This window comes from Ictidomys tridecemlineatus, chromosome 8, assembly GCF_052094955.1.
Source record: "Ictidomys tridecemlineatus isolate mIctTri1 chromosome 8, mIctTri1.hap1, whole genome shotgun sequence".
NCBI classification, from domain to species: Eukaryota; Metazoa; Chordata; class Mammalia; order Rodentia; family Sciuridae; genus Ictidomys; species Ictidomys tridecemlineatus.
This window is the reverse complement of record NC_135484.1, coordinates 65905460-65931994: the sequence shown is the minus strand read 5'-3', so window position 1 is coordinate 65931994 and position 26535 is coordinate 65905460. Positions and strand designations below refer to the sequence as shown.

At 34.3% G+C, this 26535-nt stretch overlaps 1 pseudogene; it reads right to left on the bottom strand.

Moving 5' to 3' along the window:
* Positions 1-2826: 2826 nt before the first annotated feature.
* Positions 2827-26535, bottom strand: LOC101958524 (pumilio homolog 3-like; annotated as a pseudogene).

The following is a 26535-nucleotide window of genomic DNA, read 5'->3' as shown; positions in this document are numbered from 1 at the left end:
TTACTAGTCAATATAATCTAATTAAAGTAATTTGGACTGAGAGTGAGAAAGATGTAAAGTTGACTCTCAGCCTGTGTCTCCTTGACTGTGGAATAGTTGACAAATTACTTAATGTCTCAGAAATTTTATTTTCCTCATCTGTAAAATGGAATTAATGCTATAATTCTTAACTACACAGATGCTGCAAATTTATATTTTAAGTATCTAGTCTTATAATAATAATAACAGTAGTTTCTTCCCTCTCTTTTACATAATTCTATATAATAAGATCCTTTGGGTTTAATAAGAGCACTAATATTAACACACCAAATGATTATGTTTGAGAAAAATGATAATCTTAGGCTGTTAGTGTCAAAGATATTATCATCTTGCTTATGTAATGTATGAATGATAAAGTTAAGCAGTATGTATATAATTGTTAAGAATAAGGATCCCAGAGCCAGACGGCCTCCATTGGTACCTCAGCTCCCTCTCACATAAGTTGAGTTACTTTGGATTTATGCTGTATTTGGTTTGGTTTCCTTTTTCTGTAAAATTAAGACAATGAAATATTCATAAATATATTGTATATGAAATTCTTAGAAGATTCATTGCTACAAAGTAAGTCCAATGGAATCATTAGCCATTAATCTATGCTGTCTAAAATATAACAGCTAATAAATGGAAAACAAGGATTTCTACCTGTGAATTTTGGTCTTAAGTTCAAGTTGTTTTTTCTCCCTGACTCAGTATTCCCCTTGTAATATCATATAAATACAAATGTAGTTTGTATATATTTATAATACTGGTTTGTGATTTCTTGAAACATAGCATACAATTGTTCTCTTTTTCTCAGGAAGGAATGGACAAAGCTGTGCAGGTTTCAAAGTGGAAGCACCATCCAGAGTTAACATCATTGATTGTCAAAATTTAATGCCTCCAAAGCCGCTGACACTGATTGAATGCCCACAAGTGTCTGCTTGAGTCATTTCTTGGAATGCTGCTGTAGAGCCAGGATCACTGACTCCGTAAATATCTGGCTGGAATCTACTGTATTGATATTTGAGGTTCCCAAAAGGCCCTTACCCATTGTGAAGGAAAATGCAGGCAACAATAAAACAAATAAATTGTTAATAATGAATCTACTTGGCCAGGAATTGAAGAGTTCCACAAACAATAAATATTAAAAGTTCACTTTTAAAAATTCTCTTTCTGCTGTTATTCTAACACCAGTTTTGCCAAAGAGTACATAGGACTGATAAACAAGATGTGGAATTTGTGATCAAAAGCAAGAAAATATTTTGAAATTGTGTTAATGTCTTGGATATGGTTTCATAAAAGAAAAATATCTTTCCCACGTTTAAAAAAGATTTTCACTTATTCTTTGTTCATTTAAAATCACATTTTTTTGAGGAGAGTTTTAAAGATTTTCACCTATTGGATTCCTACAGAGTGTTTAACAAATTACGTTAAAGTATATATATAGGACTGCAAATGTCAATGTCTTGGATAATGGTAGGAAATAACTAGTCAGATTGTTAAAATATTTTATCCATCACCTAAATAGCAGAAGTAAAAGCTACATCCTGAAAATTATGTTGAAATAGAAAAAGGCCACTCTTTTCTAAAGACCATGGCACATTTGATGCCAACCCAGGCAGAGCCCCATGAACTTCACAGGATTTATACAAAACATCAAATTATAGTATGTGTGAGTGTGGATTCATGGCCATGTCTGAATTTTGCTGTGAGAGATGGAAACATCATTAAAGAAGCAGTGGTCTAAATGTGGAAGAGCTTCATAGTAGAAAAAAATGTTACTGTTGGAAGAGAATATTTAAGATTTGTTTTATGGATTCCTAAAAGATAAGCTACCAAAACTGCATCTTAAAATTACTTTGTAATCAAAGTAATTTTGTTTTCCCCTATGTAACTATTTTCTTCAAGTGGTTTTCATCTAAGTAGAGGAGAGAGAAAACACAGGGCTTTCTAGGTCTAAGATTCATAGAAAAGAAATAGACAGCAGTTCTTTCATTTCACATTCTACAGCGTATCTGCAAGCTTGGTAATTCACCTTCTGCTAGAAACTATGTAAAAAACATTCCATAGTTGCTACCATTTACTTACCATTCCATAGTTGTTTACCATTTATGAAGGTGGTCACTTACCTTGGGTACTGGATGGAGTACTTCATAATTATTATACTTAATCACAATAACCTTTTGAAGAGAACATCATTGTCATTTTGAGAAATATGAAATTCCGACAGTTCACTAACTTGCTCAAGGTCACAAAACTAATAAGAGGAGTTGAAAGATAAGGAACTCAAATCCAGTTGTATCCAAAGTATGTGCTCTTAGTACCTATGTTATGCTACTTCATTTTGGAGACAGCTTTAGCTCTTAAGTTTCGTATATTGAGGTAAAATATGAATTCCTATGAATTTAGCACTTCTTTGCCTTTCAAACAAAGTAAAACAGCAATACGGCTGCCTGTTGGCAGTTTTTTTTTAATTGTCGTTTGTTTCTTTTACCATTTTTAGAAATAATTTTATATAAACTGATTCTTATAAACACAAGTACAAAGCTCCTAAACTAGCAATTAAATGGACTGTTTCCATTTTTTGTGTTGGGAGAACAGAGAATGGGAGAAAATATTTCATTCTTTTCTTAACTGTTTCCACCTATGCTATCAGTTTTTTTCTGGTAGACTTTCCATTCTTTTGTTGGTATTTTTGTTTTTTTCAATGTGGGAATCCAGCTTTCCAGCCCAGCTTGACTTTCTTTTACAACCTCTTGGCCAGAACTCATGTTCTGTAACTGAGGCTCTCTGCCCTTGCCACCAGGATTAGTCTGCTGTTCCAACCTTGCAATGGAATCCACTAGACCAGATGAGTGTCTCCAGTTGCAGAATGTTAGATACCAGAGCCCATACAGATTTATATAGAACCACCTCTTGGGCATGTCCTGGCAGGTAATTTAATAAAATTGGAGAAATAGATTGTAAGAGTTCACAACAGTGTTATGAGGTGTCTCTTCAGAAAACACTCTGAGTCCAAATTCAAATCAAAGAGAGCTTTATTTACCTGGCCAGGGACTGTCAACCACCCGTAGAGACTGAAGCTCTGTAGGAGAACAGCAATTTCCTGGTCTGTGTCTTGGGAATTTAAGGATGAAAAATACAGCTCAGGGACTTTTCTTCTTGTCATGCAAGCAAACCAATCATAGAAGCTAAAACAGCAGTTAACAGAGCAACTCAGACAATCACATCGTGGGTTTAAGAAGGTGTTAGACAACTGTATCCTGGGTTGAGTACATTTTGTGGGGTACAAAGTAGAGAAGACAATATATTATAAGAAAACAGTTTTCATTTCCAGTTCTCAGAAACAGCTCTTATAACAGTTTTTTATGGAAGGTAACAAAATAGAGTCTTAGGCATGACTGTGACAGTTCTTGCTTTATAATTATAATTTATCAAAATTGTATATCTATAATATATATTTTTACTAATCTATAACCTATAATTTATACTCCTACTGATTTTATTGATTAGTTTACACCACAACAGTGTATCTCTTTCTTACTGTGTGCATTATTATTTCCTTTTTGCACTACTTCAGTGACTTCTTGTATCCTATATGCAGGAGTTCCAGCGCTCAGTAAAGGCAATAGAACTTTGTTCCACTTTTGTTGTTTACCATGTTTGTCAAGAAACTGATAATTTCTGAGATGATTATGTGCTTCATAAGCTTAGAATAGTCAATACAATCAAATGCATCCAGTGAAACTGAATAGAGCACTGGTCTTTAGTCACCTTTTGAAATAAACCCTCATTGGGTATGCCTTTCAATAGACAATGCTTGGCTGCTCGGGTGCCATCAGGTGTATGTGTGCCAGGTATACCACTGCTTCGGGGATGGTTTCACGCAGTTCTAATCTGAATTTTGCGGGGTATGTTAGTTAAAAAAAAAAAAAAGTCCAAGAATACTTTATAGACTAATGAGTGCTTAATCACAATTCCATTTGGGCCCTTAGAGTCTATTTCATTTCATCCATAATATATAGCTCTAATTTTTTGGCTGTACCTCTAACATTCTGTCCACAGTCGGGTGATATGCTGACTTGTAAAGCTGAATTGTGCTACTATAGAGCTCCTCTGTCAGCACTTCCTCTGCTCAAAATGGCTTTGTCATTACATGCGTATTCCAGGAAGGCCGACCTTCTGTGTAGTACACCGTGCTCGCATAGCCTTTAAAATTTCGGATGATCTCTGTAATCTGTCGTTCACTCCCATATATGAGAAACTTCTTAACAACATTTCTGAAATATTTAGCATTATTTAATTCAACCATACCATCTCACAGTTCTTCAAAGGCCTGTTTTCTCTGTTCTTAGTTACCATACTGTATATAGCACTGGATCACATGAGTTGAATCATGTACCAAAAAAAAAGCAAGAGATTTTATCTTCCCTTGAATCAATTTCTGCAATTCAGTCATCAACTTCATTTTTTTTTTTTTTGATCACAGTCTTTTCTTCTTAAGATCTCCCAAGTCAGCTTTGCTCCAATGACGATGATGTAGTTGGTTTTGTCACTGAATCATCTGCTAGGCTTCAATTCTTTCTTCTTATTTTTGAAGTCATCCCAATTGGATTTCTTGGTACTGATTCATCACTTCTATGGGCTGGAATGTTCTCTTCTTGTTGAAGTTATTTGCCTGCTGGAATTTGTGCTTTGGTCCTTTGTCCCCTCATTGCTTATTCTTACAGCCCTTTCCCCAGACTTTGTAGCAGTTTTATCAAAATTCTTCAATGTGATTTTAGGTCCACCATTTTTTAAACAACTTTTCTTAGGCAAGTCTTTGAAGAACTAGAATCACTGTTTTTGTGAAATACACTTATTTTTCTTACAATACCTTTATACTCTTTCCTGTGAAATTATTTTCTATGTGACTTCATAGCAACTCACACATGTGGTACTGAGGCTAAAGGGAGCATACCTTCCTTCTGGCTTTTTTTGTTTGTTTTGTTTTCTGCAGGTAAATATTTCAGGTACAAATCTATAAACTCATGTTTGAAGGAAAAAAAAGATCTTAGCATATTGATGACTTAAATCAGTATGCTGATCAATCATGGAAGCTCTCTTCATACCTCATCAACCTACCTTTTTAGTCAGAGTTTCCCAACACATAGAAAATTTTAAGCTACTTGTCATGAGTAAAATAACTGAACTTCAGCCAAACCTGAGTCAGCACATGCCCATAACCTTAGCTATTTAGGAGAATGAGGAGGAAGACTACAAGTTTATCTTATGGTAATTGTGAGACACCTGTATAATTTTTTTGTAAAGCAGGACTGGAGTTGTAGCTCAGTGGTGGAGTGCTTGCTTTTGCATGCATGCACCTGACATCCATCCTCAGAACCACCATTACCAAAAAAAAAAAAAAAAAATAAGTGCTCCATCATGTATTGGTTTATCCTCTAGCTGTTGGCTTATAAAGAAGAGATGAGGGGCTGAAAAGGATAAGTATGAATAAATATATTCTGATGGATTGACACAGGAATAGATATTGGAAATAGACATTTGCAGGGTGGATCAAATATGAAACTCTTAATTGCTTGACAACATCCTCATCAAAATATTTTCTTTTCAGGTGCTATAATAAAATACACTTTTATAGTTGTACTTTATGAGTTTAGCATTTAGTCTTCTGCTGGGATTTTCTATTTAGAATTTTTTTATAAATAATAATAATAAATATTTGTGGGATACCATGTGATAATTGGTTACATGAGTACATTATATAGTGATCAAACCAGGGCAACTAAGCATATTCATCAGCTCAAATATTTATTATTTCTTTGAGTGATAACATCCAAAACAGTATCTTCTAGATAATTTGAAATATAAATTTTTATTACTGTGTAATAAAACCAGAAATTATTCTCTCCATTTAACCTTAACTTTGTACTTCTTAAACAGTGTCTCCCTCTGCCTCCTGCTCCCTTCTTTCCTTAGTCTCTGGTAACCACTATTCTACTCTTTTAATGTTATAAATACAACGTTTTTATATTCCATGTATGGTTGAGTGAATGCAATGTTTGTCTTTCTGGGTATGGCTGTTTTCACTTAACATAATGTCATCTAGGTTCATTTATTTTGCTACAAATCACAAGACTTCATTCTCTTTCATGGCTAAATAACTTTCTACTGTATACATATACCACATTATTCATTCACTCATCTATTGATGGACACCTGGGCTGATTTCTTGCTTTGGCTATTATAAAGAGTGCTGCAGTAAATATGAGGATGCAGATAATTCTTTGACACATATACTCAGTGCGATGTTGAATCAAACAGCAGTTTTGTTTTTAGTTCTTTGAGATACATCTGTACTGTTTTCCATAAAATATATACTAATTAACATTTATAATCAAAAGCATGAATTCTCCATTTTTCACATCTTCACCAGAATTTATTGCTCTTGTCTTTTTTACATTACCATTATATTGGGTAAGGTGATGTCTCACTGTGGCTTTGATTTGTATGTTCCTCAGAGTTATTGCTCTTGAGCATTTATCATATCCCTGTTTTAGTCTGTGTAACTTCTTTTAAGAAATATCTATTAAAATATTTTCAATTTTTTTGTTTGTTTTTTGTTTTGTTAGTTTTTTTTGTCACTGAGGATTGAAACCACGGGCACTTTACCAATAAGCTATATCCCCAGCATTTTTTAAACTTTTTTATTTTTTAAATTTTGAGACAAGATCTGTTTAGGTTGTTTAGGACATCGCTAAACTGCTGAGGCTGGCTTCTACTTCTGACCCTTCTGACTCAGCCTCCCAAATTGCTGGGATTTATAGGCATGTGCCACCATCTCTGGCTCTTTTGCCTATTTTTAATTGGATTTTTGTGGGGGTTTTTTTGTTTGTTTGTTTTATTGCTGAGTTGTTTGTGTTTCTTAGCTACTATGGATGTTAACCTCTTGTCAGCTACATACTTTGAAAATTATTACTCCTGTTCTATGCATTATCTCTTTGTTAACTGAAAGCAGCAGCTTTTTAGTTTGATGTCACCCTATTTCTCTGTTTGTGTTTTTGTATCCTGTTCTTTTGAAGTCGCATCCAAAGTATCCTTGCCTAGTTCTGTGTCATCAAGCTTTTGCCGAATGTTTTCTTCTAGTATTTTAATATTTTAAGCTTAAATTTAAGTCTGTAATCCATTTTGAGTTGATTTTGCTAACTGGTAGGAGATGGGTATCTAGTTTCATTTTTCTGCGTTCATATCTGGTTTACCCAGCACAATTTATTGTATAGACTGACCTTTACCAGTGTGTGTTTTTGATACTTCTATCAAAAGCCAGTTGGCTCCAAATATCTGGATTTATTTCAAGAATCTTTTTTTTTCTGTTTCACTGGTCTGTGCATCTATTTTTATGCCAGTTTCATGCTATTATTGTTGCTTTAATTTTGTAGTATATTTTTATATGCACATTATAATCCATTCAGCTGTTACATGAATGGAACTGGGGTCATTATGCTACATGAAACAAGACAAGCATAAGAGAAGCAGCCTATCAGAACACAAAGGTGAGTGTGATGCTCAGAGGAGCAGAGGTAGAGCAGAGAAATGGGTGAATATTTGCTATTGAATAGTTGGATTAAAGCAGCAGCCGACTATGGAAACATGAAAACACCTCACTATACTTGTCAAACATCCCACTCTCCTTACATAGAAACATACTATATTGATGGAATATGGTTAATCCTTATTTGGTAGAAGCCAAATCTAGTTCGATACATGGCCCCTCTAAGGGATCACCTGGAAGGGTAATTGTCATCCTGTAGGGCTTATCATCCTTGTCCTCTAGAGTACAAATGGGGACTCTAACAAAAGATGGAAGTAAGAGAAAATAGGGCTTGCTTAGCTTTATCTTTAATTTTTCATTTTCCCCAAATATGAACTCGTACTCTCAGGAATATTTCTTTATAGTTAAGAAAGCTATTTTTAAATGAAATTTCATCATTCTTTTGTTACTGTTTGCTGTTATTTATAGGAGCTTAGTAAGAAAGCAATTGCCTCCATCAAATTATCATGATAAAATTCTCTTGCTTATCCCATTATTTTCTTAAATGCCATTAAAACAAAATTACTTTTAAAGAAATATAAATAATAAAAATTCTATCAGATTTATTTTTGCTGAGTACCTGTGGATTTTTTAGGGCATGAAAATAAATACATTTTTATGAGCACTGAAGATAGATTTTGAGATTCTGTAATAAGTCATCTCACTATAAATAGCACACATTAGTTTGGAGTGGAGGTCAAATCAATTCCTATATGAATGCATATTTCACTTTGACTCTAGAGAAAATGATATATCTCTGAAAATCATTTTCATTGTGCTTTATATTTTAAGAAAATAAGTCCTTAAATATATGGATCAGTTCCTCAAATACCTTTTAGGCTCCTTTGATGAATAAAACCAAAATAACTTATATGGCTTTTAAAGTATCCAATGATTGACCTCATTTTCCCCATTTCAATTTTATCTTTTGTAACCTCTCTTTCCCTACACCTCCTACCCTCCCTCCCTGTTTCTCAGCATATATAACCTTCCACTCCAATCCATGGGTAGATTTATCATAAACTTGATGAACCTGATATACCGGTCCTTGTACAAGCCCTTGAATGCTGGAATTTGCTCAGAATTCTCAAGTTCTGAGTGAAGACCTGGAAATCAGGTTGCAATCAAGAAGCATTTCAATGTGAACATTTCTTTTATTTTTTTCTTTCTTTCTTTTTAATTGATGCATAAAATTGTGCATATTTATGGGCTACCATGTGATATTTTTATACATGTACACATTGTGTAATGTTAAATTCTGGGTAAACCTATGTCCTCAAATGTTTATCATTTTCTTTGTCCTGAAATGATTCAGAAACATTTATAGTGTTTTAAAAAATATATAGTACATCATCATTATTTGTACTAACCCTACTATGTAAGAGAAGAACAGAACTTATTTCTCCTCTGCAACCAACAACCTAGTATGTATTGGCAACCCTTTCTCCATCTCTGCCTCCCTACTACTACAGATATATTGCCTGAAGAGTTCACATAAGACTCCTAAATATCAAACAAATTAGTGGGATTATACTTCTCATTTCAAATAAAGATTCACTTTTATATCTGATTTTATTCTCAAATGTGTGTGATTTTTTCTTGAAGAGAGCCATAAAATATATGCACTACAGGCCTACAATCTGTCCTGCTTCCAAATGTTCTGCTTCTCTTCTTTCAATAAAGCTATTTCTGGAATACCCTTCACTCTTTCATATCAGGAAACTGTGACTATCCTTCACAGTCTTTCTATAAACTTCTACACAGACATTTTCCTGGAGATTTGACTACATTGTTGTAATTGTTGGGATTTTTTTGTTCTTTGTTTGTTTGCTTACCCATTAGATTTATAAGATCTTTCTTTAGTTTGGTATCTGCAGTACTGTGTGCTAAACAGAATAGGCATTCATCAATTATATTTTAAATGAGTAAATAAATGAAATGATAAGCTACAGTGAATATATTAAACATTTTTATTTATTCTGAATTTATTTCATTTATTTTGTTTCCTCATAATTTAAAATTAGAAATAACAGGTAGAAGTTACTGGTACATAGCTGTGTTCTAGAAATAGTTTCAAATAAGTTATATATTTTTCCATTTACTGTTCTCATTGTTACCAAGCTCTCATTGTATCCATAAACTTAACTGATATACAGAATCTATTTGTTTTACTTACAATTTTATTCTTATAAAATGCTGGGCTGAGTAGATGTCCAACACATTTTATGATCAGAAATCAACTTATAAATATGTCATTTTATACCAAAAATTTAATTATAAAAGCTTAATTACATCTTAATTTTCCAGGTTTTTCTCCCACTGCATTATTCTGAAATCCAAGAGGAATACTTTGGTATGCAAGTACCCATTATCTGTGAGTACATTTCTCTATAACTTTTTAAAATTTCTCCTTGATTTACAATGCTATGATAGCTCATCATATTTGTCAACTTGACTATGCTAAGGAATGCCTAGAAAGCTGGTCAAACATTATTTCTGGGAATGTTTGTAAGGTTGTTTCTGAAAGATAGTAACAAACGTTTAAATTCATACATGGAGGAAGAAAGATTGCAATAGACAATGTGGGAAGATGTGGTCCAATGCATTAGGACAAAACAACAGCAGAAAACAAACAAACAAACAAAAATCCCCCATAAAAACAGAAGACAACCAAAAGGCAGAAGAATGCCAAATTTTCTCTCTGTGTTTGAGCTAGAATGCATACTTTTTTTCTCTCTTTGAACACTGGAACCGCAGTTCTCAGGCCTTTGAACATTAACTGAGTTACTTTTTCAGTGTTGGGTGATCCTCAGCTTGCCTGCACAGTTGCATGAGTTCACTCTCATAAAAATTCTTCTAAAAATAGATACATACATGGATAGATAGATAGATAGATAGATAGATAGATAGATAGATAGATAAAACAAACTCCATCTACCTCCCAAAAGAAAAGATCTATAAGAAGAGTAATTTTTGTCTCTTCTACTCCTCTAAATCCCAGAGTCTGGAACAAGGCTAGTAAGTGCCTGATATTCTAAGGAATAGCAAACAAGCAGAAAGAAGGAGGAGAATAAAAGGAGTAAAAGATGATTGGGAAGCACAATCATGTAGAATATTGTAGGCCATGATAAGTACACTTTGGGTTTTAATTTGAGTGAGATAAGCCATGTAGTATTCTGAGTTGAGGAATGACATTAACTCTGTGGGTGAGAATAGAATGAAAACTAAATGGGAAAGTGCAAGATGAGGGAGACCAGTTAGGAGACTATCACAATAGCCATGTGAAAAATTTGAGTACTTTCACCAGGGAAGTGACAGAGTGCTTAGTAAGAAAAGGAACACATTAAGAAGAATATACAGATTTTAATACAATTTATTTTACCTTTTAATGTTTCTTTTATCCAGGCTTCTTTGTAAGGCAACCAGAATGGAATTTCAAGTTCACATTTTGAATCTAGTCTATAAGTAAACTTAGTACATTTGCTGAGTGATATGACTACAAGCCAGGAAGATGCCTAATGACAGCATCACAAAGGCTACAACAAATCTATGCAGATTTTATTTGCTTGATAACCTTAGAGGGTACTTTGGTCAAAGGAGACACTAAAAAGAAACAGGCTATGTCATTGAAGGGTAATTCCAGGGTTTAGAATCTCTCACCTTAAAAGAACTGTTAATTACTTAGCACTGAGAGCTACACATCTCTCTATCCTGATTTTTAAATTTCAGTTACGGGCAATAGATTAGGAGATACAAAATGAACAATCTTCTCAACCTGATGCAGCGTGTTTGAGCATCCTTGAATTGGTAATTAAGAACATAAGAACCTCAAAAAAAGATACTTTTATCATCAAGGAATGCATCTTTTTAGTTGATTTTGTTAGAAGCTTGTCTAAAAGATATTTTCTCAAGCATCTCTAAAGCTGGGGGGATAAATGAGTCTATCTGCTAATACATAACTTTTAATGTCTCTCCATCTTCCCTGCCCATTCATTATCCTACTTAGTTTTATCACACTTGGTAAGGATTGTTTCACTTTTTCCATAATAAAGCTTTGGTGATTACTAAATCTCAGCCTATGTTTATGAACAGACTGCTTTGCAGATACAGTCTTTGTTTTCATTATCTGCCTTTAAATACAAGATGACAATTAATACATAAATTGGAAAGTGTGGGTATTGGTGGATACCATATATAAAATCAAGCTAACTGATCTTCAAAAAAGAATTGGAAATGAGAAGATTTTCTACCTTGTCTGAGTAGATGACACTTGAGCTAAACCCTGAATGACAAAGACAGTCAAAATCAGGGAGGAGCCCTTGAGTAATGCCATTGTCTTCCTCACAAATTTATCTTCCTTAACAACTCTAAATCATTCTCCATGCCTCAGTCAAGGTAATCTTACTAGAATTTAAATCTAAAGTATCCCTTTACTTTAAAACCTTCTGGTAGCCCTAAATGCCCATCCTTAGCATGGGTTATAGATTTATTCATTGCCATGTGTAACACTCCAATGTCAATATTTGCCACTGAACTCTGCTTTAGCCATATCAAAGTACTTGCAGTTGCCCAAAAATGTTCAAATATTTCTTATTCAAAGAACTTTTTGAGTTTTTAAAAACATTACTTCCATTAGCTGAGACCTCATTCTCTTACTCTTTCACCTGACTGCTAAGTTTCAAAAAGAGTGTTTAAAGTCTTTTGAGACATGATTTCTATTTGAGAATGTGAGATAAATGATGGAATACAGGTTCAACTGAAGTAGACTAAAATAGAATAAGAAAGTAAATTAGCTCAGAAAAATAGAAATGTATAGCAATATTTAAAGAAGGGTTAGCAATATGTAAATCAATGGAAGTGTAACTGATGAGATTCTGCAATCTGTATATGGGGTAAAAATGGGAGTTCATAACTCACTTGAATCAAAGTGTGAAATATGATATATCAAGAACTATGTAATGTTTTGAACAACCAACAATAAAAAAAAAGAAAAAAAAAAAAGAAGGGGCCAGTGGAAAAGCAACCTTGATATTCACCTTTAAAATGATTAGAATTCTATGGGACATTTCCAGGGGTCCTGTTTCTAAGAGTGAGACTTATACAGAATCAGTGATAACATTGGTGAGGGGAAAAATGAATAGAGTCAGGGTTCAAGTTGGTATGTTGCATGAATGCCTACCAAGTGAGTAAAATGGGTCATGTTTTATAGAGTTTCAAAAGTACAACTGAAGAAATGAGATATTAAGTAGTTAATTACTTCAAAGAATTAAATGTGATAAATTGTACCATGAGAGAAAAACACTAAATAGGAGATAATGGTAAATTAATTATTCTGGGTAAAATTATCATGAAAATTTAATGTTATTGATCACTCTTGTTATTATCACTCTTGTACAAATGAAAGAACAAACTGGACTTAGACTCAAAAATCACTTACCTAGTAAGGCAAACAATTAAAGCAAATTTTAGAACATTTGGAAAGAAATTTGAAAACCTAAGTGGTTGTCTCATTATTGTCACAAATTAGCCATGCAATCTTACCCTGAAACTCAATTAACCTAAAGGTTCTTTTATATGTGGAGGCTAGAATCTCTACATGATGTTTTAAGCCAAATAAACTACATCAATATATTATTTTATCTTTCTTTCAGCCTATTTCATCCCATTTGTTTGCAAAGGATATGCTACATAACATTACCGTCTTTAAACAGAACAAAGACTTAGGAAAACTTCAGAAGTGAGTTGATTTTAAAATCTTTACAGACATCAAAATGAGACCTAATCCACAACCAAACTTATCTTGTTTAATTTGTAGAAGATTCATATTAATTTTAATGCAATTCTGTGATTTATTTTGATTACTACAGCCCCTATCCTTGCTTTTTGATACCTATGTAACGAACAATAGGTAATGGAGATTCAGTGGTGGGGTTGAAGTACAGTCCATTATAGATATGGTGTTCATTAATCATAAATACCATGAATTTTTAAATGTTTTTAGTTGTATATGGACGCAATACCTTTATTTTATTGACTTATTTTTTGTGGTGCTGAGGATCCAACCCAATGCCTCATGTGTGGAAGGGGAGTGCTCTACCACTGAGCTACAGCTCCAGATGGAATACTGTGAATTTGATACATAGTATCTCATTTACTAAGCAGAATAGTTATTAAGGGTGATCATCAGCACTTTTACTTTAAACACAGAGAAACTGAGGATCACAGTTATTATTTACTTAGGGTCAATGTTATGAACTGAATTATACTCCTACACATTCATATGAGAATCCTGAACACCTAGTGACTATTTGGAGATAGAGAAGTTAGGGAGATAATTAACATTAAATGAGATTACTGGGGAGGTGGGATCCCTGGTATGATAGGACTGATTTTCTTATACAAAAAAGAGACACCAAAGGTGTGCACACACCAAGGAAAGGCCATGTGTGGACAGAGTGAGTTGGTGATTATCAGTAAACCAAGAACACAAAACTTAATACAAAACAACTCTTCTCAAAACCTTGCCAGAACCTTGATCTTGGACTTCTGGCCTGTAAACTGTGAGGAAACAAACTCCTGTTTTCAAGCCACTCTTTCTATGGCATTTTGTTGTGGCAGCCCTGGGCTGACTGGAAGTCAACTCAGTGGTAGAACATTTGCCTAGCACGCACAAGTTCCCAGGTTCAATCATTAGCACCAGTCTCTACCCCCCACTACATACAAACAAAGTAATTTAAAAAGAAAAGGGTGCAGACTAATACAATTACAAGCTGGAAACACTGGGGTTAGATTGAACCTATTCCTATTTGTCCTTAAGGCCATACTCTTCTTCCATGCTGAAAGAATGGTTCAACTCTCTGCACAATGATAATATATGCTCAGTTGATGAAATATTCTAAATGTCTGTGATTCAAACAGGCAAGTTTTTTCTTGCTGCTGCTCCAAAGATAACAAGAATAAAAATATTAATAGTTACAAATTAAATTAGCAAAAAGTGTTTGCAATAATATTTATCATTTATACGTCTACTGGCCAAGTATTAGAATTGTTGTTAATGATTGAAATGACAACTTAGAGTAACACTAGAAAATCAAGAGTGGTTGAACAGATACATATAGAGAAAAGAATATATGGTGGATTTGAATCATTTTGTTTTCTGCTAACAGTTGGATATGCCATATATTGTAGAATAATGAACATTTATTATAAATAGTTACATTATCTTGAGCTCCATTTATTAAAAGGTTTTTCTTAGAAATGATTTTTTTGTCATTATTGTACATTTTAAGCTTTCAGAAAGTTCCATCAGAGTTAGGTTTCTTCTTACAAAGCATACTGTAGACAAAGAAGATACAAGGAAAACTATAGTTAAACATATTCTGGAACTGGGAATTAGAGAATAAAGACTATTATTATAAAAAATAGGACTGATAGATTTTCTTTCAGAGAGAATAATATACCAATGAAGTAAGATTTTATTTGTATTATCTAATTAAATTATTAAATTTATGAAAATTTCGGGCCAAATAACTTTTTAATAATTCAATATCTTTAGTGTAAATTTTCCTTTAATATTTTGGGATTGAATTAGTGTAAAATATATTTAGTTTGGTTTTCTATCTTCCAGCATTGAAGATATCAACAAGATGAGACTAATTTAATGTATTTGATAAAAGAAATACTCATAAAATTTGGGGGGTAATTAAATTATTGGTTAAATGCATACTGAATCAAGAAACCTGCATTAAACTTCTACCTCAACAGTATTTCTGTCAGGCTTGAAACACAGGAAGGCAAATGCTGCAGTTCCATTCTATTGACAATGTGCTAGAAAATTTTCTCCTAGATAGGGAGGGGTAGGTGAGTCTTTTCTATCCCCCTATTCAGGCTTTCCTTCAACTGATTGGATGATGCCAACATATATTAAGGTAGCTATGTGTTTTATTTTATCCATTAAAATGTTAACCTCATCTAAAAAACTCCTCATAAAAATGCCCAGAATTATTAGTAACCCAATATTTGGGCACCTAATAGTTCAGTCAAGTTGATATGGAAAATTAACCATCACATGGTATTTCTATAATTCCAGGATTTATCTTATCTGTGATTACCATATGTTGAAAGATTTTTGTGGAATATGAAAAGCAGGCAACTTAAATAAATAGGTTAAATATGCTTGTTTGAGCTAAATATAAAGCAAATGGATATATTAGAATTCGAGTGTGGTTCCACTGGCTAACTTTGAGAAAATGATCCTAGCCTTCTGTAAAGTAAAATAACAGTTGATGTTTAGGATCAATCTTTGATCCATTTATATATCAACTTGAAACTACTCTGTGTCATGTCCTCAGCTGTTCAGATAATTTTCATTGTAACAATAATACACTTTGTATTGAAAATGTTATAAAGCTACATATTGACAAATTATTAGATGGACCTTTCCTATCTCCTTCAATACACAAAATCTGGTATCAATGAATGTTGGAAAAGGTTGATTGAAAAATCATCTCAAAATGCTTACCTTCATAATCTCTTTTTGGTCTGTATACTTTAGAAAGATAGTTTGACCACTAACTGTGGCTGCTCCAGGAGGAAATTTTCTACCTTAGCCACTCCCTGGGTTTTGATTGGGTTGGAAGAGGTTGGAAAGTCACATGAAAATACTTTGAAAATTTGAAGGTTTTTCCCCATGATTCTTGGCATGACACCCCTTCCCCTTTAATGGCCACTTTAGGACACACTTTTATACACACTTCAAAAAAAGGGCCAGAAAGATTCTAGCTTAATTCTATTTAAGTCACCTGAATTCTCATGTTGGATGTCATGGTCCTTGATCTTAAGCATTATGATCACTTAGAAGAGTTTAATGTATTCCCCTATGGTTGTCCACATGGATTGAAGTAAAGAAAATTATAGGTTTCTATACCATTTTCTCTCTCTTCCATCTAGCTCTTCTTATCAAAAGAAGCAAAGAGGAGAATATTGCAGCAAAAAGGTGAAGTTCCATTTCTGGAATGAGAGACACCTATTCTTTGGCAGTGGAGAGGCAATAATAACCCTAACACCTGTGAAGGGAGGGAAGAACATTGTGGATGTGCCTTAGCATTATCTTCAGGAAGGAAATGCCTGTGTGGCTTTCCAAAGCTATCGTCAACATGTTAACTTTAACTGACTTTGGGTCTTCTATTTTCTGCCAAACAGCTCTGACCAAAATTTAATTTCCATCCTTCTTAACCTTAATGAGAAGTCTATCTTAGGTCTAAGGTTAGTATTGGGTTTTGCATGTGCCTGCATATGTTCCTGGATATGCAAAGCACCTGCATATCTTCTCTATCCCCCATTTCTATAACATTTGTTCAATCATTCCATAGCACAATTAACTCAACCTGGCTAGTGACAAGAATACATGCAGATGGTATTTTCAAATTTCATAAATTTGAGCCACCTCTGTCAGTCACAAATCAGAGTAACTGACAGAGTAAAGTATTTGGGATATTTTATCAGAATCCCAAGAATTGTAGAAACAATAATTGGGTCATTTTTGAGATAATTTCTCTATGGATCTCCTGATTTATTTCATATCTTGTAAGAAAGACACTGATATTCCTTTTATTAAGACTATTCTTTTACCAATGTTCATACTTCCAACAATCTGGGATTATAAAGATAGTTTTTGTATTTAGAACAAAGGCTAGGTTTGCTTAAAGTTCTATAAGACAAAGATAGTATCTCCCTCCAGAAGTTAAAAAAAAACCCAGCATATGATTATCTCCCATTTAAAAAACATTTGTATATTAAATAAAGAGTTCCCTTTCTGTAATACAAGCTACTACATTCACAGGTATTACCTCTTAGAGTCACCCATAGAAACGAAGTTAGGGAGATTATTGAAGAAAAGTTGATATTCTGATTTCCACTATTGCCATGAGTAATAAACTCTTTTGTTTCTGAACTGAAAGTCTCATGTTTTCTGTTTTGGAATTTGGACAGAAAGATTATTGAGCTTCCAAGTAGGGTCAAGTCTCAGACGGTTCAAAATTCTTAAAACTGTTTCTCCCTTTCCTCAGTGACATTTTCAACATTTTATTTACCTTTGAAGAGCTCATTTAATTCAATTATCACCACATTTTCTTTGTCATTTTATTGTTTAAACAAATGGTTTAGAACAGTTTTATGAAATATGTAACATATTGCAGCTGGAGGTTTATTGACTCTTTGCATCCTTCCTAACCTCCATTCAAACATCAATATATTTCACAGTGGGACTTAGAACTTTGCTGTGTAGCCATAGCTACTTTCTTGTTCCATGAAGAGAAAGTTCATCTTTTCTCGACAATTGGCTTTTTAGAAACATAGAACTAAAAAAAAAATCCTTATATAACCATCTTTAATCAGAAGTTGCTTAATTTACAACACACACTTCATTATTTTTAAGAGATTGAAGAATATTTTTTAAAATCATATGGACAGAAAAAGTTATTATGTCTAGAGAATATTGACCAAATTCTATGAACCCCAAGAAAAATGACAATACTGCCAACTTTTCATTAAGGTTTGAGAAGAGATGATTTTAATTGGCACATTGCCCTTCCCCTTGTCAACTTTCTCTAGAATGGTAGATACAAGAGATCATCTTAAAATAAGTTAGGAGACATGAAGCAGAAAGATAGAAATAAAATTGTCTCTGGACTAAGAATTTTCACTGATAAAAACATGAGACTCTCTTGAACTATGTAATTTTTTTTCAGTTATATTCTCTATACAATTTATACACTGTACAGGATTATTTTCTTCTCTCAATGGGTGATGTCCAAAAAGATCTAAGAGATGATTTGGATAGTATTTTGTGTATGCTAGGGTTTTGATATCTTGTGTACTATAAGCATAGAAATCTATAACAAAAAAAATGTGCTAGGATATATTTCCATGATGAAGGCATGAGAAGGACACAAATAATGTCTCAATACAAACATACTGTAACAGAGTTCCACACAAATGATTATTATAGATTTTGTCCAACTTTATAATTAAAATGAAAGAAATATTAGAAGTTAATAATGTGGTGAGACTCTGAGATGAACAGAAAACAATTAAATAGTTTCATAAAGTCAGTTGTATCAGCAGTAAAAACAAGCAGCTATTAATTTTCTGCTGACATGCCAAGCTCTGTCAACGTACAGTGTGAATCTGTTCACACCTTGGCAAACGGTTTCCTTGGGCAGTAAACATGAGGGAAACACATTTATAAAGGATTTGCAAATCAAAACAAGGTGAAATAAAAATACATCAAGGGCAGAATTTTATGCTTTATGCTGTCTCCTAATGGAGTTATGGCTCTTACCAATAAATATCAGGAGAGGTTTTGGTTAGAAACACAACTTGAAATTAAATGAACATTGAAAATTCAATTTAAGTCTTAAAAATTAATGCATATAAATAAAGATCTTCTCTGTGGCTGCTGACAGATATTTCACCTGGTAGGCTGGAGGCATAAATTCTTATTCCCTGAAGCACTTGTTATTTTTAACAAAATCAAGAATGTTAATAAAACACAGGAACAATCCTACATTTTACTGCACAGTAGCAGTGGGAACTTACATGAGCTATTATGACTTTTAGTGGGGAGAATATACTCTGAGCACAGAGAATGGGAAAACATGTCTTCAGTGGTGTCTGCGGGTCACTTCTCAGGACTGTGACTTTGCCTTGAACATGAATCTAGAATTCACCTTTTCTTCAGAGTCCTTACTTTCCTCTTTTGTATTTCCTTCCTACTCCAACATGACTTCTTTTTTACTCCATGCTGGAAAGTCCACTTGTGCCTAGAACTTAACATTCTTCAAAGAGAAGTTCCCACAAGACCTTGATTAGCAGTGATGACCTCACTCACCATAGCATTCTAAGGGGCTTTCCCTCTGGGCTTGGGAGAAGGACTCAAAAGGGGAGGGTAAATTACAGAGTTGGAGAACATGGAATTCCACTGGTGGAAACGGGTTTTATGAATGGTTCTGACATGCCTCGTATACTTTGTGGTGCCAGTTTGTTAGAACATTTCTGTCTGTGTATCCCCCAGTAAAATTATAAGCTGAAGTTAATACTATAGGAAGTGCTTAAAGAGCAATGAATTTTGAGTCAAGAGCCCGGCTTTTGAAATCCTTTTTAGTGATTCAAACAAGATCTTGACTGTATGGGAAGCTGAAAATTTTCATATCTAAAACACACTTAAAAAATATATTTCCTAATGATTTCTTTACATAGGTGTCAGTCACAGAGTTGACTGTTTAAAAGATACAAAACAATATGAAGTGAGAAGTCATCCTTTCACTGAGTTTTCCTCCCTGGAGGGAATCAGTATTAGCAGTTTCACAACAGAATTTCAAAGATGGAAACCAAGGTGTACTTTTTGCAGTTCTAGCATGGGTGTCTACATTAGGAATGGTACATTGGCATCATAAAAAGTACAGCTATGATGTCTTTTCAGACCAGGAGCATCCACTGAGTCAGGGTGATATTTTATGAAAGCATCCTGAGACACCTACCAGAATATCATTTAATCAATACCATCACATCCTCTCTCCTGGCTCTGCTTTCTTCTCACCTTTAACCCTCTTCATTACTCTCTTAGCAAAGGGTTTGCATAATAGAACAAAGAGTAAGAGACTTGGAATGAGGGTCAGGCCTCAGTTACCACTATGATGATAGATAAATTATCTTATAAATATGTTTCTATTCGTTCTCTGTGACACGGAAATTATGTAACTGTTATTGCTATATAGGTAGGAATAGAGGTTATGGACAAGAAAAACCTTTGTGTAACTTAGAAAAATGTTACATAAACACCTACTACTGTAACATCATGCTGAAAATCAGAACAGAGGTTATAAAGGAAACATTGGTTGGCACCCATAACTCATACCTATCACATTGTAGGAGAGGTGGAAACACTTCCCTAAAAGGTGTTTCAAAGCTACGTAACTAACTTCAGGTATCCATTCTCAGAGGCAGAGACTTCAGAAGAATGCAAACTTTCCCAACGCTCATTTTCCCCAACATATCATTTTATTTATATCACCAACTCTATCTCCATAAAAACCATGGATTAAAGAAAAGTAGAGCATATAACAACAATAGAATTATGATATGGTTAGAGGAGAAGAAAAAGAAATAGGAATTAAAGTTAGCAAATTTTCTTATGATTTCTGAAATCAGAAAGTCAGGTATAGGTTTCAGTTTACAGAGTAGGTAGGACAAAAATAGCTTGGTAACAGGAAGGAAGGAAGGAAGGAAAGAAGGAAGGAAGGAAGGAAAGAAAGAAAGAAGGAAGGAAGGAAGGAAGGAAGGAAGGAAGGAAGGAAGGAAGGAAGAAAGGACGAACAAGTTCACCAAATGAACTACCAAAATTATAAGTGTTTGTAACATAATTGTCACTCAAATACTTTGCTATTTTATGACTTCTTTTTATAATATCAGTATGCCTGTGATATATTTGCCGAATTAGAAGTTATATTTTTTAAAACAATCAACACAACTAGAGAAACATCATTGTGTCAATCATCACTGTAAGGAAAATTTTTCATCTCCTCTGACCAAAAATAAATGACCTCATAGTGGTGATCCAGACTTAAGAACTTGCTGTCTCAGCATCTGTATGAAAACAAGTGCTATCAGAAGCCCCAGTGCTGTTTAAATGTGTAATTATGCTGGGCACAATGGTGCTTGCCGGTCATCCCAGTAAATTGGGAGACTGTGACAGGAAGATTGCAAGTCCCATGCAGTCTTAGCAACTTAGTTAAACACTGTCTCAAAGTAAAAAATAAACAGATTTGGGGATGTAGCTCAGTGATAAAAGGCCCTAGGTTCAATCCCCAGTATTGCAGGGAGAAAAGAAAAGAAAAAAGTGTAATATATCATTGGACCACAAAATATCTGTGATTATATATATACACATACATGGAGGTGCATGCACCATTCACTTCTAAAAAGTTATTAACACAAAGATACATTAGAAATTTATTTTTTACAAAACATTCTATTTGTTATAACAAGATATTGGTCTTAAACAAGTTGTATTTCCCAAACTGTATTTTCTCTCAATGAAAGCTATGCCACATTTTTCATCTGCCCCTCCAGAGTACTTCAGAGAATGGGCTAATCAGTGAGGCATTTAGGGCAACTAAGTCATTAATAAGGAATGGATCTGCCATTCCCTGAAACATCTGCGCAGAGTGGCTTGAACTGGTGCCAGAAAATAAGCTAATGCTAATCCAGACACCTGCTCTTTCCATAGCATTGCTTCAGATGCACCGGATACCCCTTGCCTGCCAGATATTTTCATATTGGTTAGTAATTTTAAACAGGTTGAATGAAATACCCATGAAAAGAAGTCCAGCAGGCTATCATGCAGAGCACTGCTTTTTGTTATTGGCTTTCTGAGTATTCCTTGATTGTAATTCTGCCAAAACCCTCATTTGTTTCACAGAGAAAGAAAGTACAATACAGAACTTGGCTGTCTCAACTCTGAAAGCAATCAAGAGCTCTGATAAAAAACGAAAACACTCATTCTCAGAGCATGTTTGTTCTCTCATCATCTCAGTTCCTTTGTTGCCATGGTCACCTCTCAGCAAAGCAGAGCTCCCTGGTAGCAACCTTTTGATGCTGCATTCCTCCTTCCTGTCCATTTCCTTTTCTAGTCTCTGTGTCTCCCACTTTCCCCTAACCAGCACCACCCTTCTTCATTTCTGAGACAGGCTGGTAAGAAGAAAGACACTGAAGATGCTAATGAGTATGTTTTAAAACTCCCGATATAAAACTAAGGCCTGTGAGTCTGCAGACTCTGCCTTTGTGCAACAAAGGGAAAGCAAGATCCTCTGCAATGTCTGACATACTTTTCAGGTTCTAATACTCATTATAGAACCATATGCTACCAACCAGTCTTTGAATTATATCTAAAGTCTTGATTGCAAAGAGAAATTAAGTTTTGCGGTAGCATGCAGGAGGAGAGTGGTTTATTGGTTCATACAGGCAGCTGTTCCTAAATATATCCTGCAGGAAGAAGGGAAGAGATGATGGCTCTGGATAAACCAGAGTTCTATATAGACATCATGACTGGTGTCTGAGATTTACAAATTCTTTCAAGCACAGACAGACATTTGGATTTCTTAGGCGGTTCAGAACACTTGGAATTAACTGTCATATAAGGAGATTATTTAGGATGGAAGCAGAGTCAGAGATGACCCTCAAGAGAAAGTGTAAAATATCATGGGTAGGTATCTCCTGAAAGTAGTTCTGTGCAGATGTTTCATGGTCTTTTACAGTATTATTCATGCAACTAAGCAAATATTGTTATAGTTGCTTACTTGCACAGTGTGTCTTCCTGGGCTAGCAAAGTTAAAATTGTTATTTTGTGCTATATTATTTAGTTTGTTAGGGTTTGGTTTTTGATGCATGTACTTCTTTTAAACAGACTAGTTGAACTGTCATTTGATTGTACTTCTGCTTGGTGAATATTTTAAAAGGAGTGCTGAAAACTGAAAAATAAATGAGATTTGCATATTTGTAAGGTCTTTGAAGTCTATTGGTGAGAGGTTGTAAAGATTATAGATATTATCTTTCTACATTTATAAAAGAGTCTATAACTAAAAAGCATTTTCCTCACTTACCTTATTTAAAAATTTTATAAAAATAAGACTTGTAAATATCAGATCTTTATGTTTAAGGACAAAAGGAAGGATGAAGCTTTCTTTTAAAAGAGATTTATCTGTTTATATTCAATAATTCATAACATTTTTAACTCAAATGCTGAGAGAGAAGGATTTCTAAGCAATTTGATTTGTCATATTTATATGCTGGAGATAATAAAAAAACTCAAACAAATCAAATTATCTTTTCCCAATGGAGTCTACAAAGATTCCTAAAATCATGATCTTTTAGACATGTGGTAAATTGTGAAAAATCAGTATTTTATGAACTGGAGGAAAACACCATTTATAGTTGTTGAAAATCAATTTTATCTTTATGTCTTTGGTGAAGAAATATTCCTCATGCTCGGGAGCTAGACATTCCAATTCTATTTTCTCCTTCTACTTGTCATTTTTATTAATGCCAAGGCAAAGGAACCCATGTACTCTTGTGGATGGTCACTGGAGGTGATAAAAGAGTTAATATCTTCAAAAACTTTCAGCATTCTTCTTCAGAAAAGTAGTATAAACAAGAATGTATCAGAGACTTGCATGAAAATAATCTACTTTTCTCCCCTCCCTTTTAATCTAGCCTCACATATTTCCTCTAAGTTTCAATGACAAAATGCATATACATGTAATTTGTATTCAACTATTCATGGTATTAACAACAGTCATCCTTGCTCTGCTTTAGACTGTCCTGTAATATTAACAGTGACCAATGCTCTTGGTGATTTCCCTTTAACCCAGTGGTTGTCAACTGGGCGTAAATTTGCATCCTCAAGAGGTATTCAACAAAATTCTGGGGCAAATGTACCATAGAATAAAGATCTTCCCTAGTTGAGAAGCATTGTTTTAGAGGAAAAGTAAATTATCACAAAACTTTAGCTGCTTGGATAAACTGATAATGAAAGTTGAAAATTCTAGAAGGTAAATTTTATGCTCCTGAACATTTAAATAGATGACAATGAGCATGGTTTTAATGAAATGAGTGATTATATACTTTAAAAAATATTAAATTTTCTATTACAAATAACTTTTTTGTTACTGACCTCTCCAAATGATTTTTATCTTTCTGGTTACAAAATGTCTTGCATAATTTAGAAATGATAGCAATTCTTTATAGCCTCAGAGCAACCATTTTACAACCCATTTCTGTATATTATAACAAATTATATTTAGTGATTAAAAGGCAACTGTCTTTAAATAGCAAAATTTGTTTATAACCAAAAGACTCATTATATATTATGAAGCAAATTATTAAATATTAGAATCAAGATCCTCTTTAAGACAATGAATGAGTAAATTTCTCAGTCTTTACTTGGAGCAAATTATGTCAAATTAGATCTAGAAAGTATAAAATTGTATATTGAATAATGGTAATGCTTTCATGGATAACTAAATTTTGTACTCTGACAACATGTATTTGATGCAAGTTATTCTGTGGAGTCAGTTATAAAGACACCAAGAGATTTAACATAAAGAAAAGAAATCTAAGTCTTTGAAGTCCAAGGCTGCTTATGATCACAAGCAAATCAGTTAAACTATGTGTGCCTCCAGGTAACAAAAAACAAAAATGGAACCCAGTTCATTTGTTCTGAAACATGAAAAACAGAGTTTCATAAATATTTACCTTTATACATACTATGCATTAACACTCACTTAGTGACTTTAATTGTTAGAGAACAGATGTTTAATTTATCAAACCTAATAAATAATTATTCTATTAACAGTATCTATTAGATTAATGAAGCTTCAAGAATATATAAGCCATCTTTAAGAGAAAATTATAATTTATCAGATAATTGACACAAAATAGTTTTATCTATAAAACAGTTCCCTAGCTTGGTCCCATTTCTAGTTCTATTGCTTCTGCAGTCTGGTTGTAGCCAAATAACTGGGGGGGGTGATGAACAACTTGTGTACTTTGATACAGCAGGAGTGGGAGCCCTTTATTGTAGGACAACAGAGGTATTTATACATTACACACAGCTTATCTTAATTAACATAAACTAGATACAGCAGTCAACCAATGAGGAATCTCCACACTTAATGGCTAGCTGGCGTCACTTCACAAACCACTCCCTCTGGCATTTTTCCAGGCACCATCTTGACTTGTTTACAGACCCTAACATTTCTCTGGCAAAATGCCAGGCGCCATCCTGACTCTAACATTTCTCCCTTTTGTTTAGTTTAAATAACGACCATAGTGGTTTTTACACAAACACAAACACCATAAATAATCTGTTACAAGCAGAAGGGGGGGATACAAAATGCCACAATACCAAACCAATTGATGGCTCCATGTAAGAAGCCCTTGGAAAAATTATACCAGCAATGACACCGTTAGCAAAGATACCGAGTTACAATTTGTTGTAGATTACAGTTTGTTGTCTCAGTCCAGGTAAAGCAGTGTCTCAATAGATTAACTCACAGTCCAGGTAAATCACAGTCCAGGTAAGTTCTGCAGGCAGCTAGCTTAAATCACAGTCCAGATAAGTTCTGCGGGCAACTAGCTTAAATCATAGTCCAGGTAAGTTCTGCAGGCAGCTAGCTTGATCCGAAGTCTCCTCCAGTTCTCTTTCACCTTTGTCTTCACTGGCACTGGGAAGAAGGCAGGAACTGCGGATGCTGGCTAAAGAAAATCCTGTAGTATTCCAGCAGGAACTAAGAAAACAACCTTCTGAACGATTTAGTACATTATCTCAAGGTTTTTTACATTTGAAATAAGCCTTAATGGCGCTCATTACTCATTAGCTTCCAGGTGTGGGAGAACTATTGTAGTTACTGGCCTTGGAAATGATCAAACTTCAGGGGCACCATGTGTGTCCTCCACCTGCAGCAACCTCGGGCAGCCCCAGACAGGGAGTGTCTGGGACTCAAACTGCCATCTGGCATAGGGAGCAAGAGCCTGTGAGACCATGCCTCCGGGTCAGGTCTGGATTTGGGCTCCGGCAGTGGCATCCCGTTCCCCAGGCAGGGATCAGGGAAGAGCTGGCTGCCATTGCTTGGAAAGTTTTTGCTGTGCTGTGATGGGCTCCCACACGTGGCAGCTGCTGTACCGATTCAAGATAAAACAAGACACAAATATACTGTATCAATCTTTTCCATTTTCTCAAAATGGCTATTTTTCCTCTTGCTCTAGCTGCCTAGGGATGAGCAGATTTGCTCCCATCCTATCTAGGGATGGGCAGCTTTTTTTCGTCACTTACCCCCGAGTGTCCCGGGGCTCCTGGTACGGGCCACCAT